This window comes from Lissotriton vulgaris, chromosome 8 (genome assembly GCF_964263255.1).
Source record: "Lissotriton vulgaris chromosome 8, aLisVul1.2, whole genome shotgun sequence".
Lineage (NCBI taxonomy): Eukaryota > Metazoa > Chordata > Amphibia > Caudata > Salamandridae > Lissotriton > Lissotriton vulgaris.
Window position 1 is genome coordinate 624,601,711 of NC_141696.1, and position 10,303 is coordinate 624,612,013.

Consider the following 10,303-nt stretch of genomic DNA (forward strand, 5'->3'; position numbering starts at 1 on the left):
CACTTCTAAATCTGTGGCCGAAGGGAGTCACTTTCCCTCACAGCCGTTAATGACACCAGCAGCAACCCTATCATCATCCTCACCTGCACCAGGCCCAGCCATAATATTGTCGGAAGCGGATTGGCTAACTCATCAAGGGTTTGTTCGTTCCAGTGCTGAGAAGGCCACAGATGGTACGCAAAGTGGAGCAACCGTGGAGAACCTTGAGTTGATGGTGCAGGCTATCCGGATGAGCCAACACAGGTGTTTGTTCATACGAACCCATTGCTGTATTGGTACAGGAAAATGGCTCTATGGCCACTGATCGCCAACCTGGCTCTAAATTATTTGTCTTGCCCACTCGCAAGCATGTCTTCTGAAAGTGTTTTCAGTGCTGCTGGTGCCATTGTAACTTCAAAAAGGTCCCGCCTTTCGGCCAAAAATGTGGAGAGGTTAACATTGATCAAGATGAATCAGCACTTGATACCACCAGATTACAAAGTACGTGAATGCACGCAGGAAGAAGAAAACACCGACTTAGGTGACGGAAGTTCTTCTCTGTTACCTGACCTACTCCTGTCTCAAATCATGGAGTTGGAGGACGAGCTCTACTTCCGTGACACCGAGCCCTGAAAATGACTTCCTTTTTTTCGTCCTTATTCACTTTTATTCCTGTGTGTCTTTCTTTGTTTTGCAACTTTTACCACAACAAAACTCTAATCACATAAAGTCCATCAGCAGCACTATCTCCATCTTATATTCCTTATTGATTTGAAGGTGCCGCAGTCTGCATTCCTGAGGTTCACAAGTTCACAACTCAATCATGCTCCTTGATACTCCTCCTCCAGACTCCCCCTATCAATTTCCCTCAAGGCAGATGGATGGATTACGACGAGTCCCCTCAAGTGGGACTGAAATTACTGACTGACTACATGCTTGCTGATTGCTGACAGAGTTACTTTTGATATTGACAGGAGAGGCTGCCCTGTGGGCCCTCACTTTCAGAAGAAGATGCAGACATAAAGTAGAACAGGTAATGAATAATTGAGAAGATGGCATGCACTGGACAGCAATGGCTGTCTGGCTCTGATGAAACCAATTGCTGTTTGTGTCTTTCGTGCATGAAATGATGATTCATATGTCTTGTCTTAGTTATTATCTAATCTTTCACACAGTAATTGTAAATCATGTCAATCAACAACTCTTTTTTTTTTACCTTGTTTAATTAAAATTGTACTTCAAATTCAGGGGCCACTATATTGCATTCCACAAAATATGCAAAATGTCCTTGGAGCCGACTCACTTGCCAATATACCATGATGATTGATTAAATAATATATCTTTTTTCTTTACAGTCACTCACTGGAATGGATGGATCATCAGCGTCGATTTACGGAAGAACTATGGCCGATTCGAGAGTGGCAAACAGGTAAACCAGTCTACAACAACTACTACAGCAGGACTACATGTCTGTCTATTCGTGGTATGTATTGGTCGAGGGCGAGGCAGTGTACTGTTGTTGTTATGCCAGGCAGAGTCCACTCCAGACAGCAGTTCATGTAAAATTGGGGCTATGTGGCTTGCTGCATACAATTAGATATGCTTTGTCTGTCTGACAAAGAGCCTAGGTATGCTACATCAGGTTGCTTCACTCAGTGGTGCCTGCCTTGACCCTCTGCATGGCACTGGCTAAAGCTTGGGCCAAACATCCGTTATGTTTGCAAAATTTGCTGTTTTCCGGTATTTCGCAAATCTCGCGAAAGTACTGAAAAATCGCAAATTCTTGAGTGGAATGGATTTTTGGCCCATGCTTGCGGCGGGGCCATGCAGATGGTCAAGGCAGGCACCACTGAGTGAAGCATCCTCCTGATGTAGCATACCTAGGCTCTTGGACACAGACAGACAAAGCATATCTATGGTTTACGGTTCAGTGCATTTTACTAGGCTTTTTGGGTTTAAGTTGGTATGGTTCACACTGATTCTAGGGCTCGGGTTCGATGCTGGCTCGTTCATAATGATGTTGGCAAAGTTTTAGGGGGGTTTGGTGTTCTTTGGTCCAGAATTGGCAGAATTTTGGCCTTTTCGGGTGTTTTGCGGGCACGTGTGTTTGGGTGAAGACTAAGTGAAAACTAGTCGTAGACCTTCTTCTTCTTCTTCTTCTTCAAAGAGCGCAGTGGTTCGATTTTGTTCTGCCTTGCTGAAATTCTTGTGAATCGCTGGATCAAGTGACTGTCCAGGTGAGTTTCAAGAGGATCAAAGTAGTGCAAGTGCTGAAAACATCAATGTTTTGTGAACAACGCAATTTGCCATGTTTTGAATATACCAGTATTGCTTGTATTTAGGGGGCTGTTTGGTGGTGTTCTAGATTTGTGGGGTAGGGTGTGGGGGTCTGGGAGCACTGCTGGGATAGCATAATTCTTATTGGAAGTGATTTGAAGAAAATCCATGGTGGGAAAGAGGAGTTAGGGCCTAGCTGCAGAGCGCCTTTGGACCGATGTTGACTGGTTGGCTGAAAACGTTCTAAGTATGAGTTATTGCATTTTTGCTTTTTGCCTGTTTAGGGGTGTTCTGCTTTTTTGCGGGTGTCTGCAGGGGTCTGGAGGCATAGCTCGGAAGGTCTAATATCGGAATCAAGTGTTTTGGACCAAATCCATGGTGAATTTTATTTTGGGTTTTTGCTCACTTGCCTGTCTATGGGGTGCTGTTTGGGGGGCTTCCAGGTTTTTGTGGGTCGGTTTTGGGGTCTGGGAGCACTGCTGGCACAGTCTAATGTTGATTGCATTTGTTTTTCAGGAAATCCTTGGTGGAAAAGTAGAGTTAGGGCCTAGCTGCACAGCGTATTTGGACTGAATTGAAGGTAGTAGGCCCATTTTTGCTTTTTGCCTGTTTGGGGATGTTCTGCTCTTTTGCGGGTGGCGGCAGGGGTCTGGGGGCATAGCTCGGAAGTTCTAATATCGGAATCAAGTGTTTTGGACCAAATCCATGGTGACCTTTTTTTGCGTTTTTGCTCACTTGCCTGTCTTTGGGGTGCTGTTTGGGGGGCTTCCAGGTTTTGTGGGTGGGTTTTGGGGTCTGGGAGCACTGCTGGCACAGTCTAATGTTGATTGCATTTGTTTTTCAAGAAATCCATGGTGGAAAGGGGGAGTTAGGGCTTAGCTGCACAGCATATTTGGACTGATTTGAAGGTAGTAGGCCCATTTTTGCTTTTTGCCTGTTTGGGGGTGTTCTGCTTTTTTGCGGGTGGCGTCAGGGGTCTGGGGGCATAGCTCGGAAGGTCTAATATCGGAATCAAGTGTTTTGGACCAAATCCATGGTGACATTTTTTTTTGCGTTTTTGCTCACTTGCCTCTCTTTGGGGTGCTGTTTGGGGGGCTTCCAGGTTTTGTGGGTGGGTTTTGGGGTCTGGGAGCACTGCTGGCACAGTCTAATGTTGATTGCATTTGTTTTTCAGGAGGAAATCCATGGTGGAAAAGGGGAGTTATGGCCTAGCTGCACAGCGTATTTGGACTGAATTGAAGGTAGTAGGCCCATTTTTGCTTTTTGCCTGTTTAGGGGGGTTAAACTTGTTTCCGCCTGGGTTGACGGGTCTGGGGGCATTGCTGTGAAGGTCTAATACCGGATAAAAGTGTTTTGGATAAAATCGGAGGTGAAAAAGTTTTAAACTTGTCAGAGTTTTTGCTCACTTTCGTGTTTCTGGGGGCCTGCTTGGGGGGGTTTCTGGTGTTTGTGGGTGGGGTTTGGGGTCTTGGAGCAACGCTGGGTATGGATACTTTTGATTGCAAGTGTTTTGACGAAAATCCATGGTGGCAAAGGGGAGTTAGGGCCTAGCTGTAGAGTGCGCACGGAGTGATATGGGAAATATGCAGAAATATGTCAAAGTGCCCATATTTCCATTTTTGCTTTTTGGCTGTTTGGGGGGGGGGTTAAACTTGTTTTCGCCTGGGTTGATGGGATCTGGGAGCTATTGCTGTCAAGGTCTATACCGGATAAAAGTGGTTTGGAGAAAATCGGAGGTGAAAATGTCTTTCCATTTTCAGGAATTTCGCTCACTTTAGCGTTTTGGGGGGGCTGTTTGGGGGGGTTCCTGGTGTTTGTGGATGGGTTTCTGGGTCTTGGAGCAACGCTGGGTATGGATACCTTTGATTGCAAGAGGTTTGATGGAAATCCATGGTAGCAAAGGGGAGTTAGGGCCTAGCTGCAGAGCGCGCACGGAGTGATTTTGGAAGTAGGGCAAAATATTTTTAAGTCCCTGTTTTTGTACTTTTGCTTTTTGCCTGTTTGGGGGTGTTAAACTTGTTTCTGCCTGGGTTGACAGGTCTGGGGTCATTGCTGTGAAGGTCTAATACCGGATAAAAGTGTTTTGGATAAAATCGGAGGTGAAAAAGTTTTAAACTTTTCAGAGTTTTCGCTCACTTTCGTGTTTTTGGGGACCTGCTTGGGGGGTTCCTGGTGTTTGTGGGTGGGTTTTGGAGTCTTGGGGCAACGCTGGGTATGGATGCTTTTGATTGCAAGAGGTTTGACGAAAATCCATGGTGGCAAAGGGGAGTTAGGGCCTAGCTGCAGAGCGCGCACGGAGTGATCTGGTAAATATGCAGAAATATGTCAAAGTGCCCATTTTTGCTTTTTGGCTGTTTGGGGGGAGTTAAACTTGTTTTCGCCTGGGTTGACGGGTCTGGGGGCATTGCTGTCAAGGTCTAATACCGGATAAAAGTGGTTTGGAGAAAATCGGAGGTGAAATTATTTTTCCATTTTCAGGAATTTTGCTCACTTTAGCGTTTTCGGAGGGCTGTTTGGGGGGGTTACTGGTGTTTGTGGATGGGTTTTGGCGTCTTGGAGCAACGCTGGGTATGGATACTTTTGATTGCAAGAGGTTTGACCGAAATCCATGGTGGCAAAGTGGAGTTAGGGCCTAGTAGAAGAAAGCCTTTGACACTATTTTTAACTTAGGGCTCGTAAGGGTTAGCAGTATTGCATGTGTTTGGGGGAGTTCGAGATTTTGGCAACTGGGTTCTGGGGTCTACTCTTTAAGCACTTGTCGAGAAATGTCTAATTTTGGTTGCAAGTGGTTTGAAGAAAATCCATGGTGGGAAAGGGGGGATTTGGGCCTACTTTACTTTCAAAGTACGTTTTGTCACCATTTTCCACCAGGCCTCAGAGAGGTAGCAGTATCGCACGTTTTTTGTGGTCTGATTGGGGGTATTCTACATTTTAGCGTTGGTGTTTAAGGGTCTGGGAGCACTGCTGGGAAGGTCTAATTTTGTTCTAAAATCGTAGTTTACACTACACCTAGCTTGAGGGGAAAGATCCGCAAAATTCGCCCATACTTATTTATCCTTCAAAAGGAGACTCAGAGTACGTCCTTTCGAAACTATTGTACTGTCGGTTCTGAAACTGAAAGTGTGACTTTTTGCACTACACAGCGTACGTACCTTATATTTTTTTCTCAGTGGTGTTTTAATATCTCTTCCTGTTTTTGCATCAACATTTACAGGGCGGCTTTCACCCTGTGCAATGGAAAAAAGAATAAAGTCAGGCTTCACATTAGCGACACACAATTCAGCATCCGCCAGGCAGGCAGTGGACAGGGTGTCTTCTGGTCACCAACATTGATCGGCGGAGAGTCAGATGGAACGGAGGAGTACCGCAAATACCTTGGAATGGCTTGATGCATGCAACTTCCCAAATTCAACAGGACAATTACGACAACATACAGTAACAGTGTCCATTCATTCTACTTATCTTTTAAGTAATGTTATTGCTGTGAACTTCTATGAGTCTGAATCTGCATTTCTTTTCTCTCTGCTTCTAAATTTGCTATGTTTTTGCTATGTTTAACAGTAATTTAATATTCTAAGTGTTTATTCTTTCTGAGGGCAGAGAGGCAAGTGAAATTGCATAATGACTGCAGCCCTGTACTCTCAACTTGTTTCTTCGTAGTTCAAATCCAAACATTTGTTTCTCTTCATTTGTTGTTTGACTGTCCATGCTGTGTTTTTTTTCCTCTCTACCAAACTTTCCCAAAAAACCCCATTCCTATCCAATTTTCAAACCCTAACTCTCTTCCCCCGGGCTGTGTGGTATTTCATTGTGGTGTGACTGGCAACAACAATAAATTCCACACACTTGCTGGGGAGGATAAGGACAAAGCAGCCAAAATCATTACAATCAAAAGTTAATGTGCGCCATCGTGGATTAATAAGAACATCATCCTCCTACACGATGTGAACAATCAAATTCTTAATGCTTACGTTACGTTGATGACGTTTCCTTTGCCTTAATTTCTTATAGCAGTCGAACTCCACACAACTACTTCTTATATTTACATTAATTTAACACTTCTTAGGCTACAATTTAGGGCACTGTTCTCTACTGTACTATCTAATGTACTGTTTCTAATGCTACTCTCAGCCCACTCAATGTTTCATTTCCTTTTTTTTCATATGGTGATACTGCCAGTGTGTACCACTACTGCTACCAGCACAACAATGATATTGCATCCATCGAGGATTCAAGTCAACAACCAACCTTATTCACCAACCGTGAGTCACAAATCACTGGTAAGATAAGCATATTGGAGAGGTAGTAGAATAATGGGCTAGGACTAAGTTGGGAGGAGAGCAGAGACTGACAGTATTACTAGTAAAGTACAGTAGTGGGGCTACTGAATTGACTAACTTGGTTACTTGCATTCTGGTACATTTCAGGACAAGATGTTTCATTCATGCTCGTAAGTTTGAAAAACCAAACGTCCAGTAACCACCGCCAACTCCCACACAAAATAATATGAGCGCGTATACTGTGTTTTGGAATGAAAAATATAATTATTAAGAAATATAAATTATGGATGTTGTTGTCACAAAAAAAAATTACCCCAACTCACCCCCCCTCCCTAACCAAACCAATGTCCAAAAATCAAAAAGTCCCCTTTCCCAAAACCCAATTCCCACCCCCCCCAACAGTCTATAAAAAAGGGGCAAGGGACAGTCACTTCGTCCGGTGGCGTAGTGTGGACAGCTGGTGCTGCACGTCCCGCAGCTCTTTGCGCAGGTCCCGGAGCTGGCGCTGATGTTTTTCGGCCAACCGCTCCAGGTAGTCCACTCGCTTTCGGAGGCGGCGCTGACGTACCATCCAGGCTCTGGGGGGGGGCAGCTGTTGTTTTTGCTGCTGTGCGGCAGCGGCAGGAGGCTGTCGGTCCACGGCTCCGTTTGGCTGGAGGCTGGTGGTCCCGGGGGCACTGGAGGAGGATGTACTGGTTGTTGTAGTGTCCTCATGCTCCCGAGCCCACAACCGGCGATACGCGGCACAAATAGCCTCCAGCTCACGGGCACTGGCCCGGACAGCCATCTCCTTACGGGTGAGCTTTTTTGGAGTAGCATCTATGAAGAAAGTAAGAAAAATACTGTAGCCAATAGTCTTTAACATAAAGTCAAAATAATTCAACGGAAAGTTGACACTCAGTAACACTAGCATCAGTAACACCAGCAAGTAGCAAACACAGTATAACATTTTGAAGATAACGGACCAGTTTTTTTTTGATTGTTGATCCACAACTGGCGCCTCCCGTGTGTGACGTTATTTATAATTTCTAACCACTATTTTGAGGGTGCCCCAGATAAGAAGACAAACCTAAACCTCCAATTAGGACCAAGATCCAAACATAATTGATGCAACAGGTATCTGTGCACACGTCGCCTTTTACAGAGTAAATGCTGTAGGTAATCAAACAACACAACCAATAGACAAACAATGTGGAACTAGTCTTGATAGAAGTTTTTCTTCAATTCAGATTTTATTCACCACACCCAGCCAACAAATGTTTCGTCAGGGCTAGTAGCCCACGACTTCATCAGGGATCCCGCGGGCAGCGGTTCCAAAGCTATTGCCACAATGGCTATGTGCTCTCAGCCGGTTCTAATTCCGACCCGGCTACCGGGTACTGTGGAGGTTCTCGCTGATTTGTCTCAGCCGTCTCAGCTTTCCAGTGTCTCCGCGTGTAAATGACTTCCGCATTTACACGCGAAGACGCTGGAAAGCAGTACGGCTTAACCTGCCGCGCACACGGATACTCCTATGGTGTGTCGCATCTTTGGTATTAACCATCACACGGACGGCTGAGACGAATAAGCGAGAACCTCCACCCTCAGTGGCAAACCAGAGGGTGGCAGTGATGAACCAGAGGGTGGCAGGGATGAACCAGAGGGTGCTGTGATAAACCATAGGGGGACAGTGATGATCCAGAGGGTGGCAGTGGCAAACCAGAGGGTGGCAGTGATGAACCAGAGGGTGGCAGGGATGAATCAAAGGATGGCAGGGATCAACCAGAGGGTGGCAGTGATGAACCAGAGGGTGGCAGTGATGAACCAGAGGGTGGCAGTGATGAACCAGAGTGTGGCAGGGATAAACCAGAGGGTGGCAGTGATGATCCAGAGGGTGGCAGTGGCAAACTAGAGGGTGGCAGTGATGAACCAGAGGGTGGCAGTGATGATCCAGAGGGTGGCAGTAATGAACCAGATGGTGGCAGTGATGAACCAGAGGGTGGCAGTGGTGAACCACAAGGTGATGAACCAGAGGATAGCAGTGATGAACCAGAGGGTGGCAGTGGTGAACCAGAGGGTGGCAGTGATGATCCCGAGGGTGGCAGTGGCAAACCGAGGGTGGCATTGGTGAACCATAGGGTGGCAGTGATGAACCAGAGGGTGGCCGCGATGAACCACAGGGTCGCAAACAGGCTGGACACATAGAAACAACATGGTCACGACCGTTGCGACCACACAAGTAAGTTTGCGTTCCCGAACTTGTACAAAACCTTCGCGAACTGGCAAAAACAGCAAATTCGCAAATGCGCACGAATTCGCGAATTTTGCGAATTGCGAGTTCGCTTTCGCATGAATTCGCGGATCGCGAATTTGCAAATTTCGCCCATACTTAGAAATGAACTGCAAAAACAACAGTTGATGGACAGAATGCAGAACAATGTCATACATTCACCCCAGTACAGAGATCTGGGCCTAAATCCATCGTTTTTTTGCACTCCACACCACCCCAGTTCAGACATGGCCATATGCAAATCAGCCTTGACCCGGTGCCTCATGGGAACAGTCCAGCCCGAGCTGCCAAGCTATGTCTTTACTGGACTGGAATCAAGCATTCTAAGACCGGTTTCTGGCTATCAGCCGTCTTCAGCCAGGATAGCTTGACTCCAGTGGTGTGGAGAGCATGGGACTCACGTCTGAGCATACCCATCCCACTCGGGGTAGAAAATGCAAAAACAACAGTTGATGGACAGAATGCAGAACAATGTCATACATTCACCCCAGTACAGAGATCTGGGCCTAAATCCATCTATTTTTTGCACTCCACACCACCCCAGTTCAGACATGGCCATATGCAAATCAGCCTTGACTCTGGGCCTCATGAGAACAGTCCAGCCCGAACTGCCAAGCCATGTCTTTACTGGACCGGAATCAAGCATCCTAGGACCGGTTTCTGGCTATCAGCTGTCTTCAGCCAGGATAGCTTGACTCCAGTGGTGTGGAGAGCATGGGACTCACGTCTGAGCATACCCATCCCACTCGGGGTAACAAATGCAAAAACAACAGTTGATGGACAGAATGCAGAACAATGTCATACATTCATCCCAGTACAGAGATCTGGTCCTAAATCCATCGTTTTTTTGCACTCCACACCACCCCAGTTCAGACATGGCCATATGCAAATCAGCCTTAACTCTGTGCTTCATGGGAACAGTCCAGCCCGAACTGCCAAGCCATGTCTTTACTGGCCCAGAATCAAGCATCCTAGGACCGGTTTCTGGCTATCAGCCATCTTCAGCCAGGATAGCTTGACTCCTGTGGTGTGGAGAGCATGGGACTCTAGAAATGAACTGCTACAATCGTATTACTAGTTGTGTAGTACAATGCGTACAGTACGAAGAGTATTATGAAATAATACTGTAAAAGCATGATATGGTTTCTAAGCCATAAAATACATAGAATACATACATTAATAAATAAAGACTAAAAGTACTCACTGGTGCTTCTAAAATACGCCTACCCCGGTGTACCTAACCTAAGTCTAGTACGAGGGAAGAAGTAAGTGAGGTCTAATCAGCTCCGTACCTTGGTTTAGAATGAAGGAGGTCTGGTATCTCTCTCTCTCTCAGGACTCGGTGTCTCAACAACCCGCAAGGGTAGCTTGGAAACACTGGAGCTGGATTTCTCTGCAGGAGAAAAGACAGCATCTTTCTCAGCACGTCTGCTGGAGGGTCGGCTTCTTTCTGCACTTTCTGCGGCGAGCTGTGTCGTGTAGGTAGATAGTCGAACTG